General features: G+C 37.3%; 1 protein-coding gene across 1 annotated transcript in view; it reads left to right on the top strand.

Annotated features, from left to right (window-relative positions):
* The first annotated feature begins 3,781 nt into the window (after positions 1-3,781).
* LOC126108162 (trypsin-1-like) overlaps positions 3,782-16,204 on the top strand; it is a 211,431-nt gene continuing 199,008 nt past the window's right edge. Inside the window, exon 1 of the mRNA XM_049913405.1 lies at positions 3,782-3,830. The gene's annotated coding sequence lies outside the window, so the exon portion shown is untranslated. The remainder of the gene's footprint in view (positions 3,831-16,204) is intronic.

Here is a 16,204-nt window from a genome sequence, read left to right on the forward strand (position 1 = left end):
TGATTTCCAGAGAATTTTTTAAAAATGTCTGCTGTGTACGAGAAAAAAAACTTTCACAACTTTCGGTGACAATTCTAATATTCCGTTGTTAACCAGTTTCGTTTCTTTGCGATAATTTAAAAAAATCGTACTGTGTATCGTTGCCATCACTACAGCTGTATAGTTTTCCCGATATTCTCTTCGTTGCTTCCCGACTGAGTTTAAACCTTTCTTGTGATAACCGTCTCTATTTACTCGTATATTCGCAGTCTATTCTTGAGCTATAGTGGAAGTGTATTTTGCGGTACAAGTTCCAATTAGATTAGATTAGTACTTGTTCCATAGATCATAAATACGACACTTCGTAATGATGTGGAACGTGTCAGGTTAATAAAAGGTGTCTATACAAGATATTACATTACACAAAATATTAATGAGTTTACTGTGTTTTTTAGTATTTACCATGTGGCATGTGATCTGCTGCAGCTTTGGACTACTTTGCAACACTCGGGTTTTTTCGATAAATGCTTCTCTTCGTAATCAGCGATTGAGCACTGCAGTTGTAATTGTAATTATATTCTTTATCTGATGCAATAAATTATCGTAATCAGAAGTTGCTAAATTATGGAAGTTGTCTAAACCAGATGAGAAGCTTCATCTGGGAGGAACGGTAGCGCCTCTGACGGACCAGATAGGAACTACTGACACTTGCATTATTTACGATGTTCTTGTCTCAATGCGGGGGTTGCGAGCGTTATTCAAACACCAATAGTGATGGAACACAAAAGTAATTTTGTTTCGCTCTATTTTTTCCTCTTTGGGTTTATATTAGGTATTGGCCACATTTCTAATTCTATTTCTGCCTTTTCAGAAATGAGTGGCAGGTTTTATGAAATTGCAGTTACTTTTTTTTTTTCCCAAAGAAAATTCGTTACTGTACTATTTGATGATACCTCGGGTCGACAGAAGCGTCCGATCCCACGCGTCGGCTTTGACCCGTGACGTAAAGGTGTTGTCGTGTGTGACGTCATGACGGCGCGGAGTTTGGTTTGAGTGTGGCTGTCTCCAGTTCTGTTTTATCTTATTTTATTTACTTTTGTGATCTGTTCGTTCTATCCCGTGAGAGTTTTTAAAAAAAAAGACAAAAAACACTAATCAGCTACTGAAGCATCTTTATCTTCCATGGGTTGCAGGGGTTACGACCCCTGGGGAGGTGGGTGGGTATTCATGCATGGCTGTCTTCACTTACACGTTGTAGCTACGCAAGGCGTCTAAATTTGTTTATATTTAGATTGCCGCCCCCCCCCCTAACCCAAAACACCCCATTTCCCGCGCTTGTCCCGTTAGTGTCATTAGGCTTCTTGTGGAAAGTGTGTGTGTTTGTTTTTGTTTCCGCCATATTTGTGACGTCATGAGTCAAAGCAGACGGGCGGGATCGGACGCTTCCGTATTTCCGATACCTCTTGGGGATTTGATTTTATTCTTCTTGAAGAGTGACCCTGTGCCTTGTCTGCATGTATATATGAAGTTGGAAACGGTGTAAACTATGGTACTGCGAGTGAAACGAGAAGCATTGACTTTCAGAATCATTGTCTCACGTGTTCGTCGCTATTTCCTGTGTATGCCGCGTTTTCCTAGGTATGGACCTAAGAACAGAGCATAAATTTGTTTACATATTCCATCCTGTATGATGTCAAACATGCTGACACCTATCCTCCATTGTGCTGCGGCGTATCTTTGCACAAATGAAGGCAATTTTGTCATTGATTCTGCCATCTTCTGTAATCAGTCAACATGTCTCGTTGCCAACTATCAAACGCGCAAAGAAAAGTTGACACTCGGCGCTGTGGCTGGTGGGAGCGACCGTAAACGCATTTGCCATATACAGTCGCTCCCAACAGACACCGCGCCGAGTGTCAACTTTGTTTGCACGTTTAATACGGTCTCCGATTCGTATTTGTAATTGTTTTCGTAAAATATAATTTTTCTCTTACGGTACAGCAAATTTTGTAAGTTACGGCAATAGATCCACTTCTTGTGTCGTACAACTGTGTGTTCTATATTTCCATGCCTTTTGTTAGGTTCTGGACGTTTGCCTAAGTTTTATCATCAAAATTTACTGGCATTTATTTACATCTTAAATATGGCCAAGGAAACAACTTTATAATAGCAATTGTTAAATCGTCTGACCCATGTGCACTGCGTCCCTGGTCAAAGCTGACCGCTAGTATCACAATTTACTGTTTATCTTGGAGTTCACCACAAATAGTCTAAATGACCGGAATTGAGTTTAGGATCTGCTAAGTATCAATAGCCCCATGTATACGATCATGCCATATGTTACTCACTACTTGTTATACATAACTACAGGTTAAATTGAGAATTGTGGTTTACTGGTTTAATAACACGCACAATCTAAATCGGTTGATTCAGGTACAGGAGACGCATCAAAATTGTGGTGTAGCTTCACCATAGAAGTAGAAAAACTTATGCTAATAACAGACTTCTAATAATAAGAATAGTAATAACAACACAATTTTTATTACCCCTTGCTAAAATTATCATTTGATCCTCTATATTCATCTGCTGAATAGTATTTCTCCCCCAAAATCAGGTGCAGCCCTATTTTTAGAATCTCTGGCTTGATATTAAATATTTTGCCCATTTATCATATATTGCCATCCCAATAGACTCAGGAATCCATGTGTATAATTTAAATGGGTGTGTGAGTAGCATAAAATTCTTATTTCACATGTTAAACGTGTGGGTAAAGTGGTTCTCCTTAAATAATTTTTGTCTGTGTAGTAGTATAATTTCATAAATCTATATAGAGGGAACAGTTTTGTGACAAGATTCTTTTTTCCGTGCAGTACACATCTATGCAGTTTTAGTATTTGAGATCCCCCCCAGAAAATTATGCCGTACCAAATGACATAATCAAAAAAACTGTGATATGCTATTTTTAGAGTACTTGTTTCTGTTGAATTTGCAAGTATTTGCATTGCAAATGCAAAACTGCTTAATTTGATAGGAAATTAATATGTACATTCCAGCTTAAATTCTTATTCACCTTTAGTTCAAGGAATCTGATCATGACACCTTCCCCCATAAGCTGATTTTTAAGTTGTATTTTAGGTTCCCCACATTTCAAATGTTTGGTTTTGAAATGTATCATAGAGGTTTTTCCAGTGTTCAGTTTAAACCCATTCAACTGAAACCAGTTGTGTAGGGTATCCAGTGCACTCATGATAAGAGTTCAGAATGTTTTCTTCTTCATCATTTTCAATAAAAATATAAATATCATCTTTAGACAGAACTGATGGAAAATTTATGTTTATGGTTAAGTCATTTATGTAGAATAAGAACAGGATGCGCCCTAAAAACTGCCGTGAGGCACGCCTAGTGATACCGTACTTTCTTTACGGCACTTATGCAGTTTAGCAGGTACAGAAAAAATTTTTCATTTTTTTTCAAAATTTGATCGATTATAGTCAAATTTGATACGCTGATTACGAATACGATATTTATTTTTGCCCCAGTCAATTATTTACATCAAAAAAATTGTTTTAAATTTTTTTAAATTTTTTTTATTTTTCAATATTTTGTCGATATAGTGAATTCTGATGCGCTGATTTCGAATATAACATCCATTTTTATTTTCCCTTGACCATCGGCGATATCTTCTGCCCGATAAGCGCGGCGCTGCCGATGACGCAACATTGCGTAATACACTAACTAATCAGTATTTTCAAATCATAGGCGGCCGCTGCCGCGGCCGCATTCCAAAAAAAAAATCTCCCAACCTAACCTCAAGTGGGCTACGCTACAGATCAATTTATGCAGTTTAGCAGGTACGGAAAAAATTTTTCATTCCAAATGTATCTGGCTTCGAGAGCTTTGTGGGTGAATATGTAAAGTTTGTTGGTGATTGTACTTTGTATTTTCATAAATAAAGTTATCTGTAGCGTAGCCCACTTGAGGCAGTCTTTTTTTTTTGGAATGCGGCAGCGGCCGCCTATGATTTGAAAATACTGATTAGTTAGTGTATTACGCAATGTTGCGTCATCGGCAGCGCTGCGCTTATCGGGCAGAAGATATCGCCGACGGTCAAGGGAAAATGAAAATGGATGTTATATTCGAAATCAGCGCATCAGAATTCACTATATCGATAAAATATTGAAAAATAAAAAAAAAATAAAAAAATTTTTTAAAAATTTAAAACAATTTTTTTGATGTAAATAATTGACTGGGGCGAAAATAAATATCGTATTCGTAATCAGCGTATCAAATTTGACTATAATCGATCAAATTTTGAAAAAAAATGAAAAATTTTTTCCGTACCTGCTAAACTGCATAAGTGCCTTCTTTACAATATTTCACTGTATTTGAACTAAGTTACCTTTATTTTCTGTTCTACAGGTACAATGTAAGATATTTCAGAGCATTGTCCTTAATCTGATATTTATCTAATTTGTAGAGATGCATGGCATGGTTTACATAGTCGAAGGGTTTTGTAAGATAGTAGAAGATGCCTCCAACTTTACTCCTCTGATCCAATGCTTTGCATATATTTTCAGTAGAGTTAGTCACTGCATCCAATTTGTTTTTTTTTTTTTTGCTGTTGAAATCCAATTCAATTTTTACAATAAAATTTTGGGTTTGTTTTGAGGCGACATTCTACAAGAGTGCAAGAATAGGAATAGGGCAACAGTTTCATATGTCTTTCTTCCATCCATTCTGAATCAGAGGTCTGACTCTGGCATACTTTAACACATTAGTAAAGCATCACAATTTAAAAGATAGGTTGATTAATTGAGATAATATAGCAGTTGTTATGTGATAAACTGCTTTAATCACATTTCTGGGTGTCCCATTCCAGCACGGTTTTAATCCTTAATGATATAACATTTTCCACATACTTTGAGACTTTTTTAAAAAACATATTAAATACTTTGTTTCTTGGAGTCCAAAAGGATTTACTTCCCCTGTGATACTCTTGTGTCAACGTCTGACTTCATCACATTTATAAAGAATTCATTTCAAAACTGATATTTGAGCTGAGTTTACTACAAGACTATCATCTACTTTAATCTTAAATATTTCATTACTGCTAACTCTTTAACACCTAACTGTGATTTGCCTGTGAACCGCACTGCCTTTTATGTTGACTATTTTGAAATTTTTTTTTATTTTATTAATAATTTTAATATTGTCACAAGTAAGCTGATGTTCATTGCGGCAAACAGCTTTAACATTTTTACGTTCACAACTCATGAACTTTATGACTTTTCTTTGAAATGCCAACACTTAGATGATTTACGTCCTTGTACATTGAATAGAGACAGCCCTTCTTATTCCTGGCTTTTAAGGCATGCTCTTTCTTTGGTAGCATTTTGGCTGTTTATCATGCCTATCATTCCTTATCAATTTCCCCTATTATTTAGAAGTTCATAGGCATCAGCAAGCATTGTACTAAGAATTTTGGATCCTAACCTACAAAAACATAGGTTAAGAAGTTATAACAACAAAATAAATCTCCAACAGAAATTCTGGTACATATGTTCACAAATGGAATATTATGTTCACAAATGGAATTCAACTATAAAATAAACAATGGTTGGAGGTGGTTAGGAGAGGGAGGGGCTCTATGCAAGTTTCGCCAATTTAGGGAGGCATGGGGAAATTTTGGCCTCTTTGTTGGTAGTTACCATTACAGAATTTGTGCATTGTTTTCCCTTTCAAAGTAAGACGCATTGTACTTGGTCAACAAAAATCATTATCATTATTTGTTCTGTGACTATTTATATTTCAATACCAGCCAGAGTTGCTCGCCACCTATGTCAGAATAAGAATGTTTATTCATTTTTCAGTATTTTTCATATAGTTGGCTTCATCAAAGTATAAAAGTTTTATGCAATAATCAATGACATACAGAGTCACAGAAAGTAGAAAATAAAATGTATTAAATATTTTGCTTTATATGAGATTCATTCAAATGAGACCTGCTCAGTGCATCTACCTTTTCCTTACACGTATGGTGGCACCACATAACTGCGGATATGGTGGCACCATCTATCTATTGTTAGAGAGACTGACGTGTGTGCACCTTTTGATGTTGCATAGCGCCAGTCTGGTTTAATGTCAAAGAGAAGGCAGTCACACAAGTTATCGCCCACTACCGAACATGCACGCAAGTTAAGCAGGAACAACGAGGAATGATTCGGTTTTTGGCAGTGGAGGGAGTTAGAGGCTGTGAAATGGGTCGACGGATGAAGTGTGTGTACGGTGAGTACAGCCTGAGTCATTAAAGTGTTGTGGAATGGCACAAACTATTCCTTGAGGGGTGCGAGTCACTGGAAGATGATGCTCATCCTGGACAGGCTCATCGTGTCATTACACCGGAAATGGTTGTTGAAGTGAATGCTTTAGTCTTGGACAACCACAGAATCACCGTGGCTGATATCCGTCAGTGTTTGGACCTCTAAAACAAGCTATTCGCAGATATCAATTCGCAGTGGACGATGAAGTTTGTGACTCGGTCCAGACCTGGATTCGACAGCAGCCTACTAGCTTCTTCAAGGATGGAATCGACCAGCTAGGGTTGCAATGGGCTAAATGTGTCCACAGTTTTGGTGATTATTTTTTAGTATGTGTACTGGGTATAATTACATTTTTGAGTTTATAAAATCATTACCATTACTTTACACTAGTGACCGGGTTTCATTTGAATGCCTCTTATATAAGTGGGTATTTGTTTTCTTGTTGAGATCAAAGATGTACTCAATGGGACGTAGAGGACAGTTGCTCCCCACCCTCCTCGAACATAACTACACAAACTGAACCTGCATACACTCATCATCATCAGTTATCTGCTATATTAGCAGGTCCTTTGCCTCTCCATTTTCTGCGATCCATTGCTTCCTTCTTAAGGCTGCTGTATGTTGTACCATCCATCATGTCATCCAGTATCTGGAATCTCTTCCTTCCTCGCTTCCTTTTCCCTTCTACATAACCTTCTAAAACTGTTTTTATCAGTCCGTCATTCTTTCTTAATATATGCCCAATCCAATTTCTTTTTCTTCTCTTTATTACATCTAGTAACTGTCTTTTCTCTCCCATTCTTCTCAGTACCTCTTCATTTTTTACTCTGTCCATCCAACTTATTCTTTCCATCTTCCGCCATGTCCAGATCTCAAAAGCCTCCAGCCTTTCTCTGTCTTTTTCCTCATAGTCCATGTTTCAGCGCCATATAGAAGAACACTCCATACAAGACATTTTATGAGTCTCTTTCTGAATTCTCTGTCCAGACCGCTGCAGAAGATTCTCCTTTTCTTATAAAACGCCTCTTTTGCCATTGCTATCCTTGTTTTAATTTCTGTGGTGCACTTCCAGTTGGTGTCTATCCTGCTTCCAAGATACTGTTCTAGTGTTTCTCCATTCAGCGCAATTTTTCTTTCCTTATTTCCTCCTATTGCCAATACTTTTGTTTTATTTATGTTAATTTTCATTCCATATTTTTTTTCCGTTAGTTGCAATGGTGTCCACCAAATCCTGTAATTCTTTTTCCCCTGTGGCTAGAAGGACCATGTCATCAGCAAATCTCAAGCACCCTACTCTTCTTCCTCTAATTTCTACTCCTTTGTCATATAATGAGCATTGGTCAATCATATTTTCCAAGTACAGGTTGAAAAGAGTAGGTGATGAACAGCATCCTTGTCTTACTCCTTTCCCTAGTCTGATCCAGTTTGTACTTTCTCCTCTCACTTTAACTGAAACTTTTTGATTAAGGTATAATGAGTTTATAAGTCTTCTGGTTTTCCAGTCCACTCTCTTTTCCCTCATAATAGTCGCCAGCTTGTCCCAAACCACATTGTCAAATGCCTTTTCTAAATCGATGAAGCACATATATAGGTCTCTTCCTTTTTCAGTAAACCTTTCTCCCAAGATTCGTAGGAGCCCTATTGCATCTTTGGTGCCAGTATTCCGTCTAAAGCCAAACTGCTCCTCACCAAGATTCTCCTCTATTACTTTTTCAACTCTTTTATTAATTATTCTTAACGTCACTTTGGCTGCATGTGAAATGAGCCTGATTGTCCTGTACTCGCTGCATTTCTTGGTTCCTTGTTTTTTCGGTAATGGAATCATTACTGTTGTCAAAAAGTCCTCAGGCCATTCACCACTGTCATATATTTTATTAAATAACCTCAATATTTCTCTTATTCCATTGTGGTTCAAGCATTTTAGTATTTCTCCCGGTATTGTATCTGTACCTACTGCTTTGCCATTTTTCATTGCAGCAATGGCAGACTTTACTTCTTCCATTGTGGTGGTCGGTCCTTTCTCTTCATCACTTACACTGTTGTGTGATTCAAGTTCCAGAGTTTCTGGTTTGCTATTTGTGTCATATAGCTCTTTTATATATTCTTCCCATCTCTGGAGAACATCGTCATGATCTTTGTACACTACCTCTTCGTCTTTACTCAAAATTTCCGTAGTAGCACTTCCTGGTCTGTTTTGTTCCCATGTCATAGTCTTTGTTGTATAGTAAGTCGTATCTTCCCTTCCTGTCCAGTTCTTCAATTTCATCACATTCCTCTTTTAGCCATTTTTTCCTAGCCTGCTCTGTTTCTCTTCGCAGTTCGTTATTTAACCTTCGGTATTTCTTTCTTGCATACACTACCCACCCAAAAAGAATTCACTATCAGGGGTCAATGGAAGCGTCCGATTCCACACGTCTGCTTTGACCCATGACGTAAGGGTGTTGTGTGTGATGTCATTATGGTGCAGAGTTTGAGTTGGTTGTGTTTGTAGATGTCGTCTTGTGTTAATTGTTTTTTTGGGACTGTTTATTGTAATTTTCTGTGTATATATTGTGTACTGAATGTCTTTTAATTTATTTAGAGATGTTTGACTTTTGAATTTTTGAGGTGGTTGTGTTTTGGTTTTGTTTTTCGTAGTTGTAGATGTTGGCTTTTTCGTATCAATAGTTATGGTTGACCTATAAAGGTCCAGGGAAATTACCTATTCCAATTTTCGTAGTTTTATATGTAAGTATTGGTGTTTTGGTATCGTCAGCAGTGGTCAAGGGAAATGTCTGATTCCAATTTCCGTAGTTTTTGCTGTGGGCGTTGGTGTTTTGGTATCAAAAAAAAAAAAAAAATCTCGCGGTTGTCCCATTAGTTTGATTGTATTTTAGGAGGAAGATGTTACTGTCTTATTTATACGTATATTCGTGTTTGTTGTCGTGTAGTGACATCATAGGCGCCATATTGGAGACACTTAGAATAGCCGAATCTGCCATATTGATGACGTCATGCGTGAAAGCAGACAGGTGGAATCGGACCCTTTCGTAGTACCAGTATCAGTTTCAAGGAAATCAGAAAATGTAATTGGCATGCAGCAAGACTACCCAATGATGACAGCTCAAAACTGTGTTGTCACTCATGGCAAAACTAACATGAGATGGTGTGATCCGATTAACTTCATGCAAAAATATAAAATAATGTTGCTATAACTGCATAGGTTTATTCTTTATGTATATATAATAACTATTTATCGCCATCTTCACTTCAACTACATATCTTAAATTATATTGTGTGATATAGGCCTCTGTCTAGTTCAAGAATCACAAAACAAGGTTGTATACTTGGAAGAAGCCTGGAGATACTGACTGACAGGTTTCAGATAGATTATATAATGGTAAGAGATTTAGGAACCAGGTTTTAAATTGTAAGACATTTCCAGGGGCAGATGTGGACTCTGACCACAATCTATTGGTTAGGAACTGTAGATAAAAACTGAAGAAACTGCAAAAAGGTGGGAATTTAAGGAGATGGGACCTGGATAAACTGGAAGAACCAGAGGTTGTACAGAGTTTCACCTTTCTAAAAGACACTCTAGCCCTAATAATGGCATTTAGAGCAATATTAAAAGTCTTTATAAAATAGAGAATTAAATACATAAATAATGTTAAATTTTCAGTTTCAGAATATTAGTACTAGTTTAGTACTGTATTACTATATTACTATAGTACTGTATTAGTTATTTTCAAATACTTAAATATTTTTAGGGTGTATGACCCAATTAAAACCCACTATTTACATACTTTTTGACTGAAAGTATTAGGCATACTGTGTTTATTAATTGTATTAAAGCATTAGCTTTGAGATATTGTTTTTATTTAATGAACTCTGAGCCTTATTCAACGTAAACTTAAATTAGCTATTTCACTTGTTAATCAAAGTGCTATTACTGTGCGATAGCAATATTTTGTTTTATTCTTTTAATGATAGTTAGGATTTATTTAAATTTAAGTTCAGTATTTTCAGGGCTATACATTCACTGCTCCATGATAGTCTATAAGTGATTATTACTGTAAATTAAATTAGCTTTTTTCGAAAATACTTTGCGTGTTTGTTTTGTTTCTTTTTTCAAACCCAAAAAAGTCAGGCTTGTCGAGTTTCCCAGAGTGTCGTGTTATCAAGAGTCCAGTTTTTGGGGTTCTTAATGTTGATCTTATGACTCTCTAATGATTTAAAAAACCTCTATTTTTCATCTAAAATTAAGAAAATTTCCTGGGGCAAGACCCCCAGTATGTCCCCCCCTTACCAGAGAGTGATGTAAGGATGTCAGTGCTCCACATTTCAGTTCATTTTATTTATATTGTGATAAGAAGCCAGCAGCTATTATTAATAATGATTTTCCCACTGTTCTGAATATCAATGAAATACACGTGAAAAAGTTATGTTAATGTGTGTCAGATTGGCTGGTTCATCCATTTATAGTCAATGATGAGACCAGCACACTTATTTGAATCAAAATGTTGACCACATCTCCAGTGTCCCTCCTTGATGATGAGAAGGTTTCTAACTGGCGTAAGTGCAAAAAATGTCTGGATCATTAACATATTCATTGGCAGCTGTGTGCAGAGTGCAGTGTGTTTGTAATTCTGATATCCTCGGATAAAATCTCACGAGTAGCGCCCTCTTTATTTTTTATAATAAAAATAACATCTCTTTAATTACTGTTAGCATGAAAATAAATTAAAATTTAATGCAGATGTGCTGAATGCCTTTTTGTTAAATGTAAAAAGTTCTATGTAGGTCCATAATACTGTTCTATCTCTAGAACTAATAAAGTATTTTATTTCCTGTTTGATATTTCGCATTTTATACCAAATTTTAATTTATTGTGTATACTTGCATTTTCCTGCAAATAGTAATTGTAATGTTATTTTTATTGAAATTTGATTATTGTGTCAAATAAGATTTTCAATAAACATGGAATGAAATAAGTGCCACATGCATATGGGAAACGAAATCTTTCGATATTAACCGCTGCTAACAAAGAGGGAAGAAGCAGCGGTTTGGAGAATATTTAAACAAGACAGAAACACAGTAAGTAATTTGTACTCCCAACTTTACAAACAAAACCAAACAATGCAAAATCCAGGCTGGAATAATGACGCTATTATGAAAAAGAAAAGATAACTACTCACTATATAGTGGTGTTGTTGAGTCGCAGATAAGCACAACAAAAAGACAAAAGATGTTGACCAAAAGACCTTCTTCTGAATTAGACAATGTAAACACACACACATACATTTGCATTTATGAACAAAACACTGTTTTAAATCTAGAACAAGCAAAAATGTACAAACATATATACCCAATTTGCAGAATAACCACAGTAAGTACTTTATAAATAAACGCAAAATGCATCTGGTGTAAAATTCTCTTTAATTGCAGTAATCTTAAGATTACCAATAATAACTGATCTATGCATTATGCTCATTTATCAGCCAGTCTGTCTGTCTTTGTGTCAACCATAACACACATAAAGCTCAAGGGAATTCATCATCATCAACCAATTCAATCATTCAATGATGTGGCCTCTTCGAGTCGTGGATTCAGGTAGGCCAGCAGTACTAGCTTCGTCCATCTGTTGTCTTTTCTTCTTGCGACGTGGCCAGCCCACTGCTATTTCCAGGTACCTACTCTCTCTAAGATGGCATTAACCTTCGTCACAGACCAGATGTCATCTGCCCTTTCCCTATTCTTTCTTGTATAGCCCAGCATTGATCTCTCCATGGCTCTCTGTGCTGTCCTAAGTTTCCCTTTTGTAAATGAGTTCAGTGTCCAAGTCTCGCAGCCATACGTTATCACAGGAAAAATGCATTGATCAAAAACTGCTTTCATCAGATTTTCTGGCATTTTTGATCTGAATACTGTTGAATTCTTCCCAAATGGCTTGCCAGCCAAGCTTGATGCGTCGATATATTTCTGGCCTTATGTTTCCCTTCATATTTATAATCTGGCCAAGGTAGATATATTCACTGACCTCTTCTAATAGACTGTCCTTGACTTTCATATCTCCAGCTGGGACCCATTTGTTGGACATTACTTTTGTTTTGGTAAGGTTCATTTCAAGCCAACCAGCTGACATTCCGATGCAAGATCTGTAACTTAAGTTTTGGAGCTCTGAGAAGTCTTTGGCCAGTAAGGCAATATCATCGGCAAATCTCAAGGTGGTAAGCCTTCTTCCATTAATTCTAATTCCCTTACCTTCCCAGCTCAGCTTTGACATAGCCATTTCCAATACAGCAGAGAACAGTTTTCGGGAGACGGGATCGCCTTGCTCGACACCCCTCATGATGCGGAATTCTTGAGTTGATTCGCCGATGTTAACATAAGCTGAAGAATTCTCGTAGATTTTCCTGAGCACTTCAATGTATGCTGCTCCCACTCCTTGCTCACTCAAAACTTGGAGGACAGCTACATGGCTAACGGAGTCAACTGCCTTTTCAAAGTCACGCTCTGCTTATCACTTCACTAACAGTCAGAATGTGGTCAATAGTGCTAAAATTGCTTTGGAATGCTGCTTGTTCTGTAGGTTGGGCTGAGTCTAGGGTGGAACTAATTTGGTTTAACAAGATCTTTGTGAAAATTTTGTACAAAATTGAGAGCAAGCTGATAGAACGGTACTTTTAATATTGTGAATACTTCCTTTCTTGTGTATCAAAATAATCTTAGCCTTTTTCAACAATAGTGGGACTGAAGCATAGTGCAGGCAGGAAGTAAATACTTTTGCCAAGTGATTTATTGTTACCTCTCCTGCCAGTTTGAGGACGTCAACACTGAGCTCATCATGACCCGGCACTGTTCCCTTCTTCATGCTATCTAGAGCACACACGACTTCTGATGGGAGTATATCTGGAACACTAGGTGCATCATTTAATTTAGATACACTCAAATTTTCCCTTGGATTGCTATAGAAATTGCTATAAAAGTCTCTGATGAACTTTTAAACTTGTCTTGTTCTCCAAGCTTGCTCGTAAGGTGTCTTCAGTGAATTTCTGTATGTCAGTTTTCGTTTCTCTTCGCACTGCCTTACATAGTTCGGAATACACTACCATGTCACGATCGGTTTGGATTTTCATTTCTCTCCTCAGTTGTAAATGGGTTTCAGTTCTGGCACTGAATTTCTTTGGTTGTTTATTTTTTTGACATAGGCCACCGACTTCTTGTGCACTTGAAACAATCTAGGGAATTAGGTAAACGAATTAGCGGGCATAGCAGCTGTATAAGCATGTCTCCCTATGTACTATGTCCTCACTTTTGAGGTTCAAGGTCATGCAGCAGTGATAAGATGAGTCGCTGAAAGTGATAGATAATAAGTTGTCATTGGTGAAACCTATTATGAGGCAGTGACATGCCTCTTTCTGGCCGCTCAGGTATAAAGAAGTCCTTCTCACTCTCCTGAAAAAACAGCACAATCTTACGACATGTGGCCTGTAGCTACTGTGAGAGAACCCTCCAATGAGTGATGCTTGTGGCATGCAGATTATAGTCCCCACATTTTAAGTGCTCGCTGCTTCACTTGTGCAGACTGTACACTCTGCATAGATTTTTTGTTTCTCTTTAAACGAATTTTATATTGTTCACAGATTGCAACAACTTCTAAGCTTTCCATGACAATTAGGCCACAAAAGCATCGTCTTTTCTGAATGTACTTCTGACCAAAAAGCAGTTGTGGTAGCTGGAGTCCAAGGTTTTTGTTAATCATGCCTTTTGCATTCTTTTAGTGATACTCAATAGAAACTTTCATTTGTGGTCTTCAGTCCAGAGACTGGTTTGATGCAGCTCTCCATGATACTCTATCCTGTGCAAGCTTCTTCGTCTCCCCGCACCTACTGCAACCTACATCCTTCTGAATTTGTTTAGTGTATTCATCTCTTGGTCTCCCTCTACGATTTGTACCCATCGCGCTGCCCTCAAATACTAAATTCGTGATCCCTTGATGCCTCAGAATATGTCCTACCAACCGATCCCTTCTTCTAATCAAGTTGTTCCACAAATTTCTCTTCCCCCCCAATTCTATTCAATACCTCCTCATTAGTTACGTGATCTACCCATCTAATCTTCACCATTCTTCTGTAGCGCCACATTTCGAAAGCTTCTATTCTCTTCTTGTCCAAACTATCTATCGTCCATGTTTCACTTCCATACATGGCTACACTCCATACAAATACTTTCAGAAACGACTTCCTGACACTTAAATCTATACTCGATGTTAACAAATTTCTCTTCTTCAGAAACGCTTTCCATGCCATTGACAGTCTACATTTTATATCTTCCCTACTTCAGCCATCATCAGTTACTTTGCTGCCCAAATAGCAAAACTCCTGTACTACTTTAAATGTCCCATTTTGTAACTTAATTCCCTCAGCATCACCTGATCTAATTCATCCGTATTCCATTATCCTCATTTTGGTTTTGTTGATGTTCATCTTGTAACCTCCTTTCAAGATACTATTCATTCCGTTCAACTGCTCTTCCAGGTCCTTTGCTGTCTCTGACAGAATTACAATGTCATCGGCGAACCTTAAAGTTTTTATTTCCTCTCCATGGATTGCTTGCTCAATATACACATTGAATAACATCGGGAAGAGGCTACAACCCTGTCTCACTCCCTTCCCAGCCACTGCTTCCCTTTCATGCCCCTCGAGTCTTATAACTGCCATCTGGTTTCTGTACAAATTGTAAATAGCCTTTTGCTCCCTGTATTTTACCCTTGCCACTATCAGAATTTGAAAGAGATTATTCCAGTCAACATTGTCAAAAGCTTTCTCTAAGTCTACAAATGCTATAAACATAGATTTGCCTTTCCTTAATCTTTCTTCTAAGATAAATCGTAGAGTCAGTATTGCCTCACGTGTTCCAACATTTCTACAGAATCCAGACTCATCTTCCCCGAGGTTGGCTTCTACCAGTTTTTCCATTCATCTGTAAAGAATTCATAGAAATGTTGGAACACATGAGGCAGTACTGACCCTAAGACTTATCTATCTTAGAAGAAAGATTAAGGAAAAGCAAACCTACGTTTCTAGCATTTGTAGACTTAGAGATAGCTTTTGACAATGTGGACTGGAATACTCTCTTTCAAATCCTGAAGGTGGCAGGGGTAAAATACAGGGAGCAAAAGGCTATATACAATTTGTACAGAAACCAGATGGCAGTAATAAGAGTCGAGGGGTATGTAAGGGAAGCAGGGGTTGGGAAGGGAATGAGACAGGGTTGTAGCCTCTCCCCGATGTTATTCAATCTGTATATTGAGCAAGCAGTAAAGGAAACAAAAGAAAAGTTTGGAGTAGGTATTAAAACCATGAAGAAGAAATAAAAACTTTGAGGTTCGCCGATGACATTGTAATTCTGTCTGAGACAGCAAAGGACTTGGTAGAGCAGTTGAACAGAATGGACAGTGTCTTGAAAGGAGGGTATAATATGAACATCAACAAAAGCAAAACAAGGATAATGGAATGTAGTCGAATTAAATCGGGTGATGCTGAGGGAATTGGATTAGGAAATGAGACACTTAAAGTTGTAAATGAGTTTTGCTATTTGGGGAACAAAATAACTAATGATGGTCGAAGTAGAGAGGATATAAAATGTAGTCTGGCAATGGCAAGGAAAGCGTTTCCGAAGAAGAGAAATTTGTTAACATCGAGTATAGATTGAAGTGTCAGGAAGTCGTTTCTGAAAGTATTTGTATGGAGTGTAGCCATGTATGGAAGTGAAACATGAACGATAAATAGTTTAGACAAGAAGAGAATAGAAGCTTTTGAAATGTGGTGCTACATAAGAACGCTGAAGATTAGATGGGTAGATCACATAACTAATGAGGAGGTATTGAATAGAATTGGGGAGAAGAGGAGTTTGTGGCACAA

This window comes from Schistocerca cancellata, chromosome 11, assembly GCF_023864275.1.
Source record: "Schistocerca cancellata isolate TAMUIC-IGC-003103 chromosome 11, iqSchCanc2.1, whole genome shotgun sequence".
Lineage (NCBI taxonomy): Eukaryota > Metazoa > Arthropoda > Insecta > Orthoptera > Acrididae > Schistocerca > Schistocerca cancellata.